This window comes from Meleagris gallopavo, chromosome 10, assembly GCF_905368555.1.
Source record: "Meleagris gallopavo chromosome 10, MGAL_WU_HG_1.1, whole genome shotgun sequence".
Taxonomy (NCBI): Eukaryota; Metazoa; Chordata; class Aves; order Galliformes; family Phasianidae; genus Meleagris; species Meleagris gallopavo.
This window is the reverse complement of record NC_139413.1, coordinates 24,199,726-24,219,865: the sequence shown is the minus strand read 5'-3', so window position 1 is coordinate 24,219,865 and position 20,140 is coordinate 24,199,726. Positions and strand designations below refer to the sequence as shown.

Below are 20,140 nucleotides of genomic sequence, written 5' to 3'. Positions count from 1 at the left end.
TGTTGGTGATTGTACTGGGAGCTTTTATGATGACTACTTGAAAGCTTGTGCAGAAATAAACACAAAGAAATAGCACTTTGTCTTAAAACTCCTGTTCTTAAATTCACACAATGTTAAAGGACTGGATTCGCAGCAAAGAATGTGAAAAGCTCTGATTTCTGTGAAGCTATGATGGGGCTTACATCTACTAGGGTAGTAGCCTAAAATATTTAGATATGCTTAGCACGGTGCGTTTGTCCAAAAATGATGACAAGTCTCTCTGCAGTGCCAAGAAAATTGTCCCACAAGCAGCGGAGCACACTCAGTACATCATGCCAGTTTGGTCAAGGCTGAATAGCAAATGACAAGCCCCAGAATTGGGTAAATGCCTCTGTAATTTGTCTTCTGACATTGTACTGCTTGCAGCTCAGCCAAGGAAATGAAAAAATGTAGAGAGGGCCCTGAGTGCCCCGTCACAGCACAATGAGTCCTGCTCCTGAAGCTGTTGTAGCTGGGATGCTGCTGCTCTCCTCATGTATGCCAGCAGCCATTATAAATTAATACAAAAAAAAAAACCCCTTCTGAAAAAGAAAGGGGGAAAATCACTTGACATCATATTTTGTGCAAATTACATAAACTTGGCAGTTTATGTAGCATGGGTGGGTCAGTAAACAGGCAAGTCTGCATCTGTGCCTCCTTCCTTCAGGCCCCAGCAGTCATGCTCCATCAGGAGCTCTGACCAGCAAGAAGTCAGGGAAGCATGCAGGCTCTCCCTCTTGGTCATTGTTGCACAATGTGCACTTTCTATATGACAGCAGTATGTAGTAACACAGCTTTGCTAGAGGAGGAAGGAACTGCTTGTCTAGACAAAGCCTTCACTGGCACCAATTGGTGAGGTTCTGACTGTATAGGTATGGGCAAGGTCTGCTGTGTTGCTGCCTGAAGTCAAGTTTTTCTCAGTGCTTAGGGCCCTCAGAGTTTAGAGATGGTACAATTGCCAGCTCTGATCTGCTTCATGGACATGTAGGATTGCTCCAGGGACCCCAGAAACCTCCAGGGTGCTTTGGACAGACAATGCAACTTTCTAGTCCTGCCCGGCACTGGATGTCCAGGATCTGTTCCTGTTGTGCCATTGTTTCCTTTTGCTATTTTTATTTTTCATGGTTGTTATTAAATACAATACTTTTATACATATAAAGTAGATTTTTCTCCAGATAAATACATTCTTCAAATGGAACTAAATGGCAGAAATTTCCTGAGCAAAAATAAACCACATCTCTCTGAAGCTGTGTTAGTGACAAAACATAGCCCTTTTCATCTTCAAAGCAGCGTGCAAACTTTAAATAATAACTTTTTTTTTAACAAAGCTGTGAAGTATGTATTAATGTTCCACATGAAAGATGGGAAACCAAGAAGAGAGGCTCAGTGATTCATGTAAAGTGGGTGGGAGCAGCACCAGATAAAAGCTGAGACTCTGGGCTGCCTGAACCTAGAACCAAAGTTGATACAGGTTCTCACTTCTGCTATTCTGAGCTGTGGATGTAATAAAACTCCCTGAAGTCAATGGAGGTTCACCGGCAACAAATTTGTTCAGCCTCATTCACGTGTTGAGGTGCTGCACCACTGAGTAAAGTATTTTTAATTATTCAGAAGTAGGGGATAGGCTACAGGCTTTCTTACCTCTTAGAAGCTAAAAAGCCATTTCACTCTGCAACCTGAAATGATCTGCATGCTCACCCCAACAGACCCTGCAATTCATTATGTTTTATTTATTATAGGTATTTGGGTCACATTTTAAGCTCAGATGCTCACTGCCATGTACAATTTCATAATGCTCCAAGTGTCTAACCACAGATGTAATAGATGCTGTCTGCCAGGGGGTTGGAGGGAGGTGAGTGCCTCCAACTTGAGCTGATTGGCAGCAATAAGGCTGGATCCTGATGCCTTTTCTGTGAAACACATTTATTTGGTTAACTTTGTTAGGGATTGATTTTATTACTTTGCTACCAGATTCTGTGCTGTCCTTCTCTACAGTTATGAATACGGCCTTGAAGCTGTATTAATGATCAAATTACTGATACACAACTACAGATGAGTGAACGTGATACATTGTGAATGTACAAGAATTCATAATTGATACTAGTTCTTTGAACATGAAAGTGTAAACATCGTTACCAGCAATAGCTGCAGCTAGAAGAAGAGTATCCATCAAAGCAGTTCTCAGCATGTCCTGTGAGCTGGAGGCAGCAATTCTGTTTTCAGTGGATGTTATAAAAGGGGAGAACGTTCTTAAGAGTGGAATTATTCTATTCCAGTGTGCTTGGTTTTGCCATAGGCTTGGACTGTACAAAGTGTTTCCAGGAAAATGACATCTCAAGTAACATGAAGAAATAAGTGGTCTTTGGAGTTTTAAGGCTTTGGAAAAATCTCAGCTGTACCCTTAGGAGTAGATGTGATATGGCAACACCGGGTTTGTGGTGGTTATTAGGGTGGCTCCACGAGCTATAATGATAATGTCTGTTTAATCCAACCCCAGAAAAAAGGCAGCATTATAAGGTACTGTTTCTGTTTATTTCATGATTAATTTTTGATGATATATAAGGCAAATGGGAAGGAAGCATAACATAAGGTGAGACCTGGGATATATGAAATGAAAGGTTTTAGTCCAAAATGCCATGTGGACGTTAGGTAAGTGCAAAAGAATTGGAACCAAATGAGAGATTACTGCTGGTTTGATTTTTATAAGCAGGCTGTTTATACACAGGTCAGTGAAAGAGCACATTATTGAAATAAGCAATAAATTAAGATGAACTGAAAGCAAGAGATGAGTTGAAAGGGTGAAAGTGCTAGAGTAATTCAAGCAAAACCCAGTCAAAAGGTCAGGTTACCAGGTGACAGCTACTGTACCCTTGAGATTAGGATAGGGAAAGGGATACCAGATGCTTCCCAATTCTTTATTGCTGTCAGAAGGGTTTTCTTACCAAGGAGCAGGATTCCTGTCTGCAATTTCAAATGGAAGAGATGTTGGTCAAATATGGCACGTGGTCTGAAAACAGCTTCACATCTTGTTTTCGTGGAGCGCTACCCATAGGTGCAACATTACTTGCCTGTTCTTGTCCTTGGGTGCTTCACCAGTGTACATCCATTGATAAGAGGAGGAAGCACTGACCTCAGGCCTCTCTGGATTGCTCCAGGTTTCCAATGAAACTAATTTCTTTGCTCAATTATGTGCTGCTATTATCAGCAGGTGTTGGGTCTCCAATATATGCAGCTGGAGGGACAGGCTGCTTGGGATTGATATTACTCTCAGAGTTTCAGATAAATGCAGGATTAATCCATCTCCATAGGCTTTTTGGTGCTTTGGCCACTCACAGATTAGAAGCAGATGAGTTTACATGCATGTAGACTGATTTCTTGCCTGCTCTTTACAATCTTAAAACTTCTGGATATAGATCTGTATGTGTTTGAATGATGGGAATTCCTGTGTTAGTTGTATGATGCATGTGAACTCAAATAAAAATGGTTGGTTTAGATCTAAATTAGAAATACTTGGATATTGCCTTATTTAGCATCTTTTTCTCTTCTGTGCTTGACTTTGAACCATTGTCCTTGACACATGGAATACATAATAATTCCCTAGCTAGCATGCCCTTGCTAGCCAGCCCTGTGGGACAGCCTGGAACAAACAGATGATTCCTGAAAGGTTTTAATAATATATGAATAGCATTAAAGTAAATGCAGCTAAAGTTTTGACCTTTTGAATCTGTAAAATTACAGATGCATTCTGGAAGATGGGTTGTGATATATAGGTGCTCAGGGGGGAGGGTGGAGAACATGGTCACTGTTTGAATGCGATGATACGACACTCTGAATTGTTCATCTTGTCATAATATAGATTGCAAAGCACTACATTGCAGGCATGGCACCTTGCCCTGCTTCTGTCCAGCATCATAGAGCCATCAGCTGGGACACGTGAGAGTGCTGCCTGTGTCTGGCTGTCAGCAGAGCGCTGAGTTCACACATTTGGGAGGTAGCTGTGTCCAAGGAGGTTTGTCCCTGCACAGAGCTACATTTAGCACCAGGAGGTTACGTATAAATCCTGTTAAGGAAAACATGGGGAAACATAAAGGTCAGCTCAAATCCTATATATTATATCCTAAATATTTTGGAGGTGGTAGCACGTTGCTACAGAGCAGGAGTGGGTTGGTATGTGTGCTCACATAGTTGCTCCACCTTGCGTAAAGATTTTTTCCTTGGGATCCCTGGGTCCCGAGTGGGGAGAAGAGCACACGGGCAGTGCAGTGGCATAACAGGGGTTGGGCCAAGTGTGTGATGTAGGGCTCTGCTGCACTCTTGTGTGGTTAAAGGGCAGCTTGTATATTTTCTTTCTTTTTCAGTTTCCTTATTACAAAAGTATTTTGTTGATTAATAAAAGATGACCGTCAAAAGATAGGCTAATAATAAAAGGGCTAAGCTTCAAATTAAAGCTTTACCTTAACAGCATCTTTGCTGCATAAATAAAATACGTTTTGCAGTGGAGCAAGTAGTACAGTAAAATTACGCTGAGAAACAGCAATGAAAGCAAGTAATAAAAAGTGACATAAGTATCCTGTTTTAAGAATGAATTCATACGGTGCAGAAAACAATACTTTTCAAGGTCTTGGTTGAGAAGGGGATGGAAATACCACCGTAGGCTGCATGTTTTCCCCAATTTTATGTTTATATAAATCAAATTTAAGTAGTCTCTTATTGCTGACTATGGAAAACATATTTCAAATTGTAATTTTGCATGCATGCATGTGTTTGTTTAGAATGTTTTATTAGTTTTTAGGGAATACTGAATCTCTAAGGATGGGCCTGAAGCTGAAATAATTGCAGAGCAGATTTCTCTTGCTCTGCTAGTTAAAAACTTGCTAACGATTCTGGTTTCCCAGCAGGAAAGCAGGTCCAGAAGAAACTGGACTATGACTGCTGTGGCAACAACAACTACTGTCTTTTCACTGCTCTTGCTTTAACACAGAAGACACAAGTTTTACTTGCAGTTGGAGCTATGTAGTTTAGGTTAACCTGCTAGTAAAGGTAAAGCTCTTCCAGGCTGTGTTTGGAAGCACGGCATGACTTGGGGAAGAAGGAATTAGAGCAGTTAGGATTTCTTGAAGGGAAATAATTTTGACCAGATGCTTCTAAGCAGACCGTAGCTGTCATCATTTATGTTTTAAATTTTAGTGACTAGTCTCTGTTTGGCCTTGAATAATTTGGGGAGGGGATGGTAAGGGTTTGGTCTAAATCTCGAGCCAGCATTTTGACTAAGCTGAGTAAAGGATGTAGTGTTTCCACAGAAAGGACTGTGAGCTTGAAGACTTCTTAGCTTATAAATTCATCTCTCTCCAAAATAACTTTGTACCTTCATGCACGCTGCAACTGGCAGTAGAGTGAAAGTGCTTAGGTGATGCCAGTCAACCAAAAAGTCTTTGATACACAGCGCAGGTCTCTTTTGGCAGTCCTTAATTTGGATCTGGGCACACTTGGGTGTTGTAGCCTTAGCCTTGTGGCTTGTCCTTGTTAGCTGTGCACCAAGTCTTGCAGGGACCACGAGAGGCCCATCCTGTGCACATAGGGCACAGCTCCTGCCAAGGCTCTGACTTAGGCACAGGACCCAGAGGTTATTTTTCACAGCCCAAGATTCCTAAAGGGTTCCCCAATGCATTGAATACATTTCACTGTTTTTACCCCTTGGTAAGCAGCTGTTAGTGGATCTCGATTTACTTGCTTCCACTGGGGGGAGGGAGGTGGAATAAGGCAGCTCCATTGCATAACTGAGGTTATCTGGAGGCACAAATACTGTGAAAGGCCCCTCTGTGCTTTTCTATTCCCAGGGACAATCAGCTTATTCTCATTTCAACAGCTTAATATCAGTTCTGACCCATTTAAAATTCACCTGCCGATTGAATTGCGTGACACGACCCAACTGACCCAGGAGTGAAGCAAAATGTTTTTATCTTCATAATGAACTGCCACAGACCTGGGGCCAAGAAGGAAAAAAGGGAACGAATGGGGCCAGGGCTCTGAGAAGCAGGACATCTTTCACAAGGCAGAGAAAGTTCTGCCTTCTGAATTTTCTTGCTGTACTTACTCCATTTTTTAATGTCAGTTGGTTGCTTTTGTTTATTTCTGGAGTCATCTGGCTGTCCTTAATAATTCATTTCATGGTAAATTGCCACATGCGCACCCAGGGATACCATTAGGTGATTATCTGATCTAGGCTGAACTGGCAATAGGTTTAACTTCTTATTCATTATTTTGCTTGGCTTATCCCCATAGCAGCCAAAGAAATTTGTGAAAAGTGAAGAACATCAAAGGCTGTGTGTGGTGATTTTCCCCATGCTCATTTGCACCCCTTCCCTCTGCATTCCTTTCCCAGAGGCAGTTAATGGAGAAATGATAGCTGAGAAGCCACCCACAGACTGGGATGAATACTGATGATGATACCAGGACTGAACTTCCAGTGCTGAATACTGCAGGACTGAGTCATTAAAACACACTTATTTCTAACTATAAGAAGTTGCAGTCCTTGACATCTGTAGACTTTTTTGAAGGATTTGGTTTTCCTTATTCCCATCTTTGCATTTGGAAAAACAGACGCTTTGGAAGGGAGCGATGAGGTGAGCCATACCACGTGGCTTCTCTTTAACAGCTGCTGCTTGTAGTTGGAGCATAGCAGGGGATGGTGAAGATCTTTTAATTCCCTTTCTATTTTACTTTTCAGAATGAGGATTTTAATTGATTCTGTGAAGTCTTGCCTTTATTTGTCAGTTTGTAAGAAACCCGTGGTGCTTTTGTTCATTAGTTCCAGTTGGTACGAAAGTTAGTCGCGTCTCTTTCCAGAGATATGGTCAGACTGTACTGCTTGACATAAACTTAAAACCTGATTTAAAATGTGATGTGAAGAAGAAGGAATGGTCAAGTGGAGAGACTGAAAGAAAGGCTGAGATAAGTTGTGATATTTATAACCTCAGCCGGCCGCCTGATTGCTACAAAGCAGGAAAGAAGGGGAGAGCTATTGGCAGGTTTTGAATATTGTGCTGATTTATGTATTTAGCCCCTTGAAAGCCCTGCATGGTAATTGCACCTGGCTCTTGCTGGGTTATCCACCCAGTGGGCAGCTTCTGACATTAATGAATAGTTGGAAGTGATCTTTTGGGAGGCTGCAGTTCTGTACATTCAGATTTTGTATTACTTTTAATGATAACATCTCCATGAAGGAATGATTTGATTGCTGAGCAGATTTGTTCCAAAACCTCCGCTCAGCTCTCCTCGCTCCGGCGATCACGAGTCAGGCCACAGACTGGAGTGGCTGCAGGACTCAGAGGAAGGCTGCATGCCTGCCACAGCTGGGCCAGCTCTCCATCATTACAACTGCTGGCTGTCTGGGAATGCCTCTTGCATGGTCTCATGTTACTTAACCTCCAAGGGTTACTGCCCAGCTAGTATCCAGTGAGTTTGATACTTAACTTGTATATTTCATAGAAATGCAGACTATCCAACAGTCATTTAAGCTATTAGAATGAGAATTTTTACTTAAAAGCTGCACTTTATTCATCTGGTAGAAAGAACTTCACCTTACCAAGGGGAAAGGTGGAGCAGAGCTGTCAGTCTTGCTTTGGGTTCTCTGCAGTTGAGCTGCTTGCACTTGATGCTTTTATCAGTAAATCCTTTTGTAGCCAAGCACTTGATAAAGTGTCGGCATAAGTAGGAGAAGAAGAAAAAAAAAAAAGGTGTGTGAACACTTGAGCAACACCCAAGCAGCGATGCGAGCTGCAGACAGCGGGACTTCTGAGCTGAGTTATGTTTGCTGAAGCTATTTACTGAATTTTTCAGCCTGGTAACATAAGTACCATTGTGGTTTGTATATCAATGTTTTTGCAGAACTATTTGTGCTTCCAGGGTGTTTCCTTAATACTCTTGAGTTTTAAGGCTGCCTTTTGCCAAAGGTAGAAGGAAAATAATAAAAAAAAAAAGAAGTATGTATATAATTCTTTTTCTTCCTCTCACAGGAATAAAGCCATGGAAATGCACAGTCCCAGTATTATTTGTTACTGTGCATCTTTCAGCACCCATAGCTGCCTGGATTTCCTGCTCAAAAAGTTTTGCCCCAACGTTGGGACTTGTTTGCAGCTGATATCCAGAACAAGAAAAAGTCAGTGCAGAAGTGATGTTTCCTAGGGAATGAGAGCCCTGAGCCTGGCACTCATGCATTACAAGGCTGAACTTTTGTATGTCTGTGTCTCCTCCTCCTTTTGCTCTGTTTTGTTGCTGCCTCCAGTAACATTTTTCCTGACTATAGTACATTGACTCCTGTGATAGTTTAATAGTTTCTGCTGTTTACACAGTTGTCATTTAAATTGCTGTGATTTAAATTTGCCTGCAGGGTTGGTCAGCGCTGAACTTTACCGTGGTACCCAAAGGTAATTTGTATTCTGGCTGCTGGAGTTGTCCTGGTAACAGATGGGTGACTGGAAACCATTTGTGGAGGGGAGGTTTAATTCTGATATTGCTCACCACTCTCAGTTCTGGTGGTGACAAACTGGAAGGTGTGTGGTTGTTAGGAATCCTCCTTACCTTGCAGCCGCAGGGTCTCATCCATGCTGTTATTTACAGTAGTTTGGAGAAGCATATGAAAATGATTCCTCTTTGTTCCTTAATTTTGGACATGTTGAGGTTGGGGATAGTATCTGTCCTGCCAGATGGGGAGTCCTCGTTTGTGAATCTCCTTTCTTGCTTCTGATGCTGCTTTTTAGTTTATAGATGTCCTGATGAGCTCAGGGCTTCAGCTCAGTCGCTGTACCATTATGGGAGCCATGTAGTATTGCCAGTATAAGTCATGTGACCGACTTGAAGATAATTAAAAAATAAAAATTTATGCAAACTTCTCGGCTTATGGTAAAAAATACCTCTTTTGTTGTACATTTAAAGCTGGGCTTAAATAATGTCAATGCACTGTTGCAATGTATTATGTCAAAAGAAGCTTGTAGAGCTAATCCGAATCAGTAACTACAGTGCCTTCAGAGCAGATAAGCCTTTTCGCACCAGCTGAGGGCATGGTGCAGAAGTTTGGGTGTTGGGAATTACAGACTGAAATCTGCAGAGCTTCTTCTGCATCGTGCAAGAAATGTGTTCTGCTCTTTCCTTTTTTTCCAATGAAAGGAATGTTAGTGAACCACAGGAGAATATGCTCCAAATCCACTGTTGTACTGCTGGAGGAAAGCTGTCAGGCTTTGATAGTGGCTTACTTTCACAGAGGTGTCTCCTTTTCATGTCTCATTGAAGACACAAAGACATAGGTAACCAGTGGCCTCAAAAAACAAATAAATTGTGAGAAATACATAGGGAGGGAAAAAAACATAGTAATCATTGAGAAGGTTATGTGTATGGTTTATGGTACTTGATTTTTCAGCAGTGTTCATGTGAGACTCCTTAAGCAGTAAAAAGTTCATAATTCCATAGAACTTTATTTTCCCTTTATTCTCATAAACCACCTTTGGAAATCAGTTCAAAGACCCAGCAGACTTTTGTTATACTTGTCAGTCAGACCTTCAAATTTATGTTTTAAAATGCTTTCTTCCTACAAAGTCAAGGGAATTGCTGATGAACATGACTACTTAATAACTTAATAACGGTGTTAAAAAAAAAAAAATTCCTCCTGAATGTGGAGCAGCTCTGTCTGCAGCTGGTGCTGCCGTACGAGTGGCATGGGGATTGCTTATTAAATGAGTTAAAGTACGTTTCCTCACCTCAGGGTTTGCTTTTGGCTGAGTCCCAACTCATTACTGCTGTCTCAGTACAAATCCCTAACGATGCCCTGCCCTGGACTGAAGACAAGGTGCTCCAACCACCCCACCTGCTTGCACTTGGCTGGAAGGAGCTTTGGTTTCTACATCCATGGAAAACCCTCTTTATCAACTTGTACCTGCACAAAGAAGGATTGTGTCTGGAAGCAGCAGTTGGATTCTTCTTTGTCTGTGCCTTCCTGCAACATCCCCTTGCACTCCCCTTCCAGTGCATTTTGCTGCTCCGTTGTCACCTCCTGCACATTTCCATGGCAGTGATTGCAAGGCAGACGAGAGCAGGACTGACTGCACAGAGCTGTATGAATTCCAGAGTGCATCCCATGGCTTCCAACCCCTGGAAGCTGTAAATAATGTGTTTTGATTAATGGGTTACCAGGAGCTTTAAAGAAAATGAGATTGGACCAAGAAAATTCTGTAGCGACCGGAGCATGCATGCACTTTGTCAGGCTGCTGGTTGTTCATATTGTGTTAATCAAATGCTTTAGCTAAGGGCTCATGCCATCCTCATGTGGGCACTGCTGATATCTGCGAGGTATGGAGCAATGCTGGATGACAGTTATAGCAGAGGGGGCTTTGAGGGTTGAATCCAGGGCTCTTACTTCAAAGTAACACAAATCACGAGGTTTCCTGTATTGTAGTTCTTTGTGTGATCCTTGTGGTTTGGCTTTTAGGTTTTCTGCACATTCAGGGCAGTCAGCAGTGAACAAGAAGTCTTTCATTCCTGTCCCATGCTGGGACAGTATGGTAAGAAGCAGAGGGAGAAGCTTCTTGTCCTTTCCTCATCAGCATCTCCCAGCACAAGCAGGGCTGAGATGCTTTGTCTCTTTGCCTCAGTTTCCCTCCGTGTGCAGTGCAGTTCATGGAGCTACCCTGAGGTACCCCGGGGTTGTGGTGAGGAGATATGGAGGAGACAGGAGCTGCACAGTGAGGTGGGCAGCCAGCACCTCACCCAGGTGCCATGCTGTGCAGCTCAGTGCCTCATCAGTGGTCTGCCCACCACTCCCCCATCACCTCCGTTCACAGCAGCTCGAGGGTAGGGGCAAACATGCCCACTGAAAGCACTGCCACTGGTTCCACCATCTGCTTCTGCTGAATTAACTTTCCTGACTAATTGCATGTGTGATGCTGTACCACATGGTAGCTTTGTTCTTCCCATCAAAAGACAAAGCCTTTTTGTGTTTGCTGTGGACCTTTGAACCACGCTTGCCGTGGAGGGCCCTGTCAGCGTGACACAGTAGCTGTTGATGTCTTCTTGCCTTATGATTAGAGAGCTCCAAATAAGTAAGCGTGGTCATACTCGTTAACAGGTTAAAGTGTATTGTTGCATGCATCATAATTCCCATGTTGTGCCCATTCATCTCCTATCCCCAGGGTACTGCTGCTTCGTATTGCAATGCCCAAAGGCGTTTGACAGCAGATGATGATGGGTGAAGAGGTTTGTGCTCAAATGGAGAGATGGCGTGACCGCTGCCCAGCTCCTAACCTGACCACCTCACTTCACGTAGTGTCAGAGCCCACCTGCTCCTGCTTCCTGGCAGAATATTAATAGACGTTTGTTTGGCACCGTTCCGCTGTAACAGACTTGGATCAGAGGATGAACCTGCTGTTCAGTCTGAAATGATGCTGGCTTTGGAGACGTTTTTGAAAATGCTTTTGTGTGCAGTTCCTTACAGTTCCCAGGGCCCTAATTCAGTGGCCTTAAGAAGTGAGATTCCTGGCAAATTAGTCATCTGGAGTCTCAGATGCACTTCATGTCTTCCTTAGCACAGAGCTAAAGAAAAGGTGTCTGCACATGTACGTGCACAGTGAACACCCACAGATATCTGTGGCTCTGGGCTAGCTAAATATTAAGAATCAGGGCCTTATTTTTTAATTTTTTCATCATCTTGGGCACTCCTGGTGGGTTGCCATGCAATTAATTCATTTCAAGTTCTTATAACTAGTGGGACTCGATCCTTGTGTGTCTCTTCCAACATGATTCTATGATACCATTTCCACTGCAACAGCATAAAAATGCTTTCCAGTAAGGTATAGTATAACATGCGTTTTTTAATAGCAGACAAAATCTTCAAAAAGATGCCCACTCCTTTCATTGTTATTGACTCCTTATTCTTCCAAGACTGTGCCCTGTGTATTTAAATTGTAGTATTGTAGCCTTCCTGAAGGGTAAAACATGATCTGTGGGTTTTCTTAACTGCATAGAGTATTTGTTGTATTCTTTGCCGTGCAGCTTGATTAAAGTAGAGAGAGAAGAAAAGGAGCAGTGATCCAATGTTAAGTAGCTAGAGAATGTCTAGTAAGCAAACGCAGACGAAGCAAGCAGATTTACTTTATTTCTCCTGCTGTTGGATACAAAACAATGTGATCAGGTGTGTTGCCATAGGTGTAACTCCCTCATCAGAGCATCCCGTGTTGCATTTCCCTGCCAGCTACCCACACCCTGCACAGAGGCAGCAATGCTCTGTTATTCCCAATCATGTCTCCTCGCTTTCTTTCCTACGAACAGAAGGGATGACTTCGCAACTGAGAGGGTTGAGTCTGAGTATTGGATTTAGATCATTTATTTCACTTCTGAAGAGCCTATACTTTTTTTTTTTCCTTTTAGACTGTTATGGTTTGTGAGCTTTGCACTGAATTCTGCTGGATTTTCAGCATGTCATTAGCTCCAGATAATTTATGTTACAGATCAGAGATATGTGGGCTGTTAGCAATTAACACATTTTGGGAATGTATAATACTTGTGCATAGGCGTGTTGTATGGATGTTTTACTGCGCTTGCAAACACAGAGCTTGCAGGTGTAAATATCAGGTTACTGTTTTTCCACACATTAACAGTATGTATCCTGGACTCCGGCCAACTTTTGTAAATCAAGGCTTGAATAGGATGTATATTCTATTTTCAGGATGAGCTGCAGGGGAAAGGGCTTTACCTGAAATTGTTACCACCTCATGCAGGTACAAACTCCAACAATGAAGTGGCAAACGTGCAGCAAGGGGTTGAAGAACCCCAGGAATATCTCACACAAGTTTTAACCCCAGAGGCAGCGTACTGTGCAGCTGCAGTGAGAGCATGGCAGGGCATTTGTCATAGCTCTGAGTCTGGGACTTGTGGATGTACCTCCCTCAAGCAAACGTGAGCACAGAATTCTGCTGAAACTGCCATGTTTTGCTTTGGTGTACTTCATCCTTACAGCTGTCTATTACATTCAAGCACTGAGAAGTTTAGCATTGTGTCCAAGCTGTGAAAGGCAACTGCTGCAACTCAGCATCTTCCATATGGACTGCAGTGCTGTAATGCTTTAATGCAACAGCATAGCCCAGGTAAGAAACAGCCCTTCTAGCTTTGGGGATCTGTCTTTCACTATCTTCTCAACTGGTCTTGGAGATTTTTTCACCAGCCTGTTGAAGAAGGAATAATCCTTAATCATATCAAATGGAGCAGAGAACTAAATAATGACCTTACAGAGAGGCCCTCCTTTTTCTTTCCAGTCCTCCATATTGCTTAGTGAAAGGATCTGCATTCACACGTCCCTAGCCTTCTTCTGTGAGGACAAATGCAACCTCAAAGCACAGCTCTTTTATTTCCCTGGTACCTGTCTGACTGATGAGGTATAGGCGTGTTTCTAAGTGGGAATAAAAATGCCTCTGTGGACATAATGCATTTTTCTTCTTACTATTTATCAGAAGTAGCAGCCTCAGTATGTTTTGCCCCTGGGAAGCCCAGCCCTTTTTTCATCAGTGGATTGATAGTTTAACCTCTTTATGGAAACCGATAGCCATTAATAATTAGGGGATATTAGGGGCTTAAAAGCAGCAGGGAATGCAGCATGGGATCAGTGTGGTGGAAAAGTCCCACACTGGTGATTGCTCCCAAATTTGAGTCTGGAGAGTTTTGCACTGTTTCTGCCTTTCTGTCTTGGGAGCATTCTCCTATCTCTGTGACCACTCTGTCAAACAGAAATATTTATTGGTCATAATTTAGGCTGAGGGCTTAGGCTGAGGGCTGTAAAACCTGCATTAAAAACACACATCATAGGGTGTCATAAAAACATCTGCGTCCAATTTTGCACAGAGATCACTGAGGCCAATAATTATTCATGGACTTTGGTGGTTTTTCATCAGGGTGTAGAACATGGCCCCTAGTGTTTAATTCCCAGAAACAGAAAGACAAAATAACGTGAAATGGCTCTTGGGGAGGTTGCAAACACCCTGCATTGTGAAATAACACACACGTAGGTGCCACCCAAGATCTGGTGTCTTGCGGTAGCGTCTTGCTGCTCGTTAAAAGAAAGCAAAACAAAACCCAAAGCAGACAGACAGAGCTGGCAATTCTGTCAGCAAAAGGCAGTGTGGATGAGCTTTAGTTGAAAAAATATTCAAAAAACAAAGTGTTAGGTTGGAGTGTACCAAATTGACGATACTGGAGAAGGAAAATCTGTCCCCACCAACCCCCCAGCAAAAGCACGGTTTTCCAATTTGCAGGTAGACTGAGGGGGGAGTGGGAAGAGGCTGGTAGCTGATTTTTGTCTGCCTTTTTTCCTTTTAAACCCCAGAGGCTTGAAGACTAAGGTGATGTGGGCTCCTGAAGAATAGCAATGAGAAAACTGTCAGAAAACTTCCTTTTTATGCAGCTTAAAAGATCACTGGTGCTTTGCACGTGAATCTGAAGGAAAAAAACAAAACATAGCTGAAGGAAAATCTGAGGGAGCAGATGTTCCTCTGGAGTGTGGCAGTGCCTGGGGTCTCTGCTGGGGTTGTTCCCAGCTGCAGAGCTCCCCCAGATGAAGCCAGAGCCCTCCTGAAGCCTTCAAGCTCCCAAGGAGAACTTGCATACCCCATATGTGGTGCAGACCTCTGAGGAGCACACCCATTTGTGTGTTGTTTTGTCCTTGAAATCTTTTCTGGAATTACAATCAAAAGGGATCGTTACTGTTTTTATCACTGGTGAAACAGTTTGTAGGGTCAAATGCTGCGTTCATTAGGCCAGCTTGTGTATCTGGAAAGAAACAGAGCAACTTCTGAGCTTACAGCCCCTTCTTAATGTCTGAAATAGCAGAGCAACCTGAGGAAAGGGAAAAGATTTCCCTTGGGTTTTGCCTTGATGACAGCAATGAAATCATCTGGTTGTTTGTTGATATCACTTTAATTTCGTACATGAGGACAAAATGCAGTTGTAGGATTCTGTGTTTTCCGCAGCTTTTCACAGATTCCTGTTATATGCATTAAACTCAGTGCTGAATGTGAAAATGTATTTAAATAATTTGAAATTGAGGATGTACACATTACTATTTAAAACGCACAGAGTTGGATACCTTTGATACCAATGCAAACCCCAGGTGATGTCTGTCTTTTTAATTTATTCGATCTGATTTAATTGATCAGAGAGGCCGGTTTAATCTCAACGGCTGCACATCTGTTGCAGTGGCTGGAACCTGGGCATCAAGGAGCCCCTGTCAGTGGGTCACTGCTTGCTGAGGTGGGTTCAGGGGTTGTGGGGAGAAGACATTTAAATGTATTTCATGTGAGGTATCAAAGGGAATGTAGTCTGTGTCTGAGCACCACCCTTTGAGGTGATCTCATTCATCTTACTTTATAAATGTAACTGCCTGCTGAGATGGCAGCATCAAAAAAAGTGGCCGGATTCAGAGCCTGGTTAAATATTCCCTTTCATTACTTCAAGGTGTCTTTAGTTGTCTGAAAACTAAAAGGATCCAAGAACCCACATCTATGAGGACATCCTGACATTTCAACTCTCGATCTTATCTCAGGGTATTTTGTAGCTGCTAAACTACATATTCCTGGGATTTCCCGTGCTGAGGAGCTGGCAGTATGGCTAGCTGAGTGCTCCTGGGCTGCCTGCAGCCAACTGCATAGCTGGTGCCAGTGGTGTTGGGCAGGGATGAGGCAGTTTGCCCACCTGCTATCATGGGGAGGTCACACCTGGGTGGATTGCCATACACTCATTTTGTGCTTCCTTTTTTTTGAAGCCAGTGCTATGTTAGTGTACAGCACTTGAGGGTACTCAGGCCACACCGCTAAGATGCAGGTTAGGATTTTTAAATCTCCTCAAAGTAAGACATTACTTGGGTATTTAACATGGTCAAACGGCTTGGGGATCAATCTTTTTTTATTGAGCTTGGGGTACAGAAAAGGTTTGCAGTGAGCTCAATTTCACATGTAGATTAAAAAAAAAACTCAGATTCCTATTTGAGAGCATCATCTGCAGTGTCATGTGGCTGTGTTTGCAGCCAGGAGTGGACTGAGTTATAAACTGAAGGTGTCTGCTTGCTGTCAAGTGTTGGATAGCCCACAGTCTCTCTCAAGCTTTCTCTTGGTAAGGAGAAAACAACATAGGGACAAGTAAAAGGTTCAGCTGGGCTGAATTTCTCCCAGTTTGAGACCCTTCAGAATGGCTGAATGAGCCCTAACAAGGAGGTCTGTCCTGGGCAGAGCTGTGTGGCTGTTGCAGTGCAGGCTGGTGCCTTGGGACCAAGCTAAGCCCCTGAACTCGATGCTGCTTTTCTTCTCACATGGAGTCTTGTCAGTGTCTCTGGTACGCCAGTGATCAAAGTTGCCATTGAAGTTTCCCAGCGTGAAATGAAACCTGTTTCATGAATTTCAATTTCTCTTTCTGGCCTACCACCCCCTTCCCCTTCTCACATCCTGCAGGGTTAGGTATTTTAGTCTCTCAAAATTTTCATTTTATACCCTTTTATTCTGTTTTTACAGCTGCTTGGGTGAAATGGTTTTCTCCTAGGAGGCTGAAAGTAGCTGCAGGTGAGATTAGATAGCAGTCACTGGACAGCCTGCTGCTGATTCAGAAGTAAAATAGGAGCAGGATTCATATGAGGGCAGCAGAACAAGTGAAAGCAAGATTGTAGTGTCTGGGAGTTCTGATTGTTTTAATCTTGTTGGAGACCTCTGCAACAGCCTGTACTGCAGGATGGCAGCACCGCTGCAGCCTCGCCTGGCCAGTGGGCAGAGGCCATGCTCTGTCCTCCTTCTGTGGGGCAGTAGTTTTGATTGTTCTCTGTTCAGCTACTGATTGTATGGAATGTGTAGGAGTAGAATCTTCACATTTTGCACCCCCATCTTTTCAGATCTGGTGGGAACTGGCCAGCTGCTTGTGAGGGGGGAAAGGCACGTCTCAGTCTGCAGGTCCCCTTGGGTTAGCATGCTCCTTAGGCTGGCTGTGGATTAGAATTGAATCACAGAGGGCTTACTGTCTAAGATGAGGCATAAAAGATGTTCCTGTCCCAGAAAGCTTCTGGAACTGACGCACAAAGTGAAGTGACTGAGGGCTTCGGGGATAGGATTTGGATTTTATTAGTAAGATGATGGAAATACAAATCTTGGACCTCTTAAATTAGTTTCAGTTACCTGATTGGTTTTAATGTCTGGGATTTGACACATCAGGTATTTTTGAAATTAGAAGTTGATTGTAGAGCATCCAGTCCCTTCTCATTGCCAGTACTTGTTCCTTTTCCTTTCAGTATGCATTTCTTTCTAATTACACATATCCCCACTGACTGCTTCTTTTTGGATACCCTCAGTAAATGTTCATATTCTAAACCAGTCACCTCAAGTTCTGCTGCTTATTTGCTCCAGGGATGAATCTGACTCCTCACCTTCAATTTGGGATAAGGGATGCAAGTAATGGAAAACAGAAGGACATTTTTACAAAATGAGGGACCGTACTGGTCTAGTGCAATTTGTTTAAAATTCAGTGCATTATTTTGTGTTTCTGTCATGGCTTTATTTCCTCTCTTGTCTGTTTTACTGGGAGAAGAGAAGCAGAAATGAATTCCTTTCTAACCAAGCTTTGGAAATTCGCCCAGTGCTCAGCCCCTTGGGAATCAGCCCTGTGGATGCACAGGAGTTAACTTCTACACTGGAACTCCTTTTGTATCTGCCCAGCTGCAGATGTGAAAAAGGAAATGCAGGTACCAAAGGCAAATGGAGCAAGAGCCAAAAGAAGTGCAGTCTCTTTGGTGTCACTCCCTGTATCCAAGCAGGGAAGAAGATGAAAGACTGTATGTATGCTTCAGTAGCCTTCTCTCTTCTTGTTCCAGGTATCAGTTTGCCCCCTGAGGAGCAGAGGCACAGGGAAGCTGTGACTAGTTACTCTTGTTTGCTTATGTTCATTTGGAAGAGATGTGAGCAGAGCTGCCTGTGCTGCTTACAGCAAAGGAAATAGGTCTCAGGGGAACAATTAATTCTGCTTGGCTATTTCTGAGCCAGGTGAAACCATAGAATGAACCTGTGTCCTCCCCACTGTCTAAAAGGGAGGTATTTATTTATTTTACTTTTTAATGCACCGCTGACAATTTATGGTGTGGGTCTGAATGAATTTTTTATGGAGAATTGATGGAAGAAAGGTGTATAACATAGGAGATTAATAGAAGAGGTTATTGGACTTGAAAAAGAAAAGGAGGAAAGTGACAGAGAGCTGATATATTAATTAACTGCTCCCTGCCTGTGCCGTGATTGCACAGACACAAGGATTGAGTGCCAGAAGGGGAATCTGGTTGAAAACAAAGTGATTCCAGTCTTGCGTTAGTGGTGAGAAATGACAGGACTTCAGTATTCTTGCAATTTGAATAATCCGGGCTGCTGTTTGCAACACAAAGCAGAGCATATTTTAATTAAAGCGTTTTGCAGAGCCGTGACCCAATGTGTTGGATAATAAGAATAATAACAATACATTATTTAAAATATAAATAATAAAAAGCAGCAAAATAAGAAATGGTAGATGTAGGTATAATAGTCATAGAATGGTTTAAGGGCTTCTGCCTCTTAGCCTGCTGCTTTAAGTGATCAGGCAGTTTAGATTCAAACAAAGGACCAAATGTGCTTTTATCTTGCTGATGTATCAGGCAGGGGCCTGTGGGACCCTTGGGTGGGCGTGTGGGCAGGGTCCCCTTTCTCTGCTGCTGGTGGTTGGGCACAGCTTTGCCTTGCAAAGAGGGGCTCTGCTTGTGGAGCACATTAACACCCTCAAAGGATGCCCTGTGAATGTCAGCAATGTGTTTCTCTCCCTTTTGTGAATCCTGGCAATCTATTAATTGTGCTGCCCAAGAGCAGTGTCGGGGGAACAAAGCAATCAGTGCTACCATCTGCTGTGAGCAGGCTGGCCGTGCTGCAGGGTGGGAGGGCTGCCTGTTACCCTCCTTTCTGTTGCTGACCCCTTGCTTGTGTCTGCATGTCCTGGAAATAAGTGGTCGGAGTGTCAGACTGATGGAGAAAGAGTAAGTTGGGTGAAGGTGGAAAGGTCGCTGGGTCACAGTCTCTTGGGAATGAGCCAAGGACCAGAGATTTCTGATGGAAGCAAGACATGATGATTCTGAGAGAGCTTGTATTATACTAAACCAGTTTTAAAAATGAAATGTCTCATGTCTCTAGTGTTACACTTGTCACTGTTTCAGGAAAAACGCACAGTTGTTTCATTTGTGGGTGCTGCAGTTTTCCTCTAACAGCAAGCTGAGCTTCAGGTTGGCAGCAGGCAGGGAGATGCTGTGACTTTGCTTGTGCACTCGTATCCCATCAGCAGCTGGTATGAGCTTCTGACCATTACGTGCAAGCTTAGTTTAGTTAATCTGATGTAATAAATGCATCGGAAGTGACCCGTGATAGCCAGCTGCACAAGTGTTGAGGAGCAGGTCTGTTCCCTCTGATAATGGACGTGCAATATCCTTGGAAGATCAGACTGGGTTCCTGTTGTCACTGGTCTCTTGTAAAGCAGTTGGCCTCTATGGTTTTTCTTTATATTTGTTCGTAATATTTGGTTCTAAATGACTGAAGGGCAAATTGTCCATTTGATTCAGAACATGGTTCATTTAGCAGTGGGAAGGGGCAATAAATGCATATTCTCTTTATGAAGTGCATCCTGAGAGGTTGTACAGCTGCTTAGTGGTGTTTTGTGGTGTTTTCCTGCTCGATGCTTGTTCAGGGAAGCTGTGTCTCACGTTAGTGCATGAATGCTTGGTTTCTCCCCAGTACCTCATGCAGCAATGACCCTCTTCCTGCATAGGTCACGGGCTTGTAAGCATGTGCTTATGTAAGAAAAAATAAGAAAAAAGTCAGATCAAGCCCTGGAGGGTAAGTTGTTGTGTTTAATGCTTTGAGAATGTGTGCTGGAAGAAATGCTGATGAAGCCATGATGTGTACATATGACTTACATTGAGTAGTAGGTACCAAGCACAAGCCTCCCTGTGGAATCAGGCAAGCAGTGGAGCAGATTGCAAAGGGAGGTCATGCAGTCTCCATCCTGAGATTGAGATGTTCAAAGCAGACTGAGTGAAGCCATGAGTAAC

The 20,140-nt window shown here is 43.1% G+C and overlaps 1 protein-coding gene across 5 annotated transcripts in view; it reads left to right on the top strand.

The window, feature by feature from the left end:
• The window catches only part of LRP8 (LDL receptor related protein 8), a 155,782-nt gene that overhangs the window by 69,882 nt on the left and 65,760 nt on the right, over positions 1-20,140 (top strand). The window lies entirely within an intron of this gene.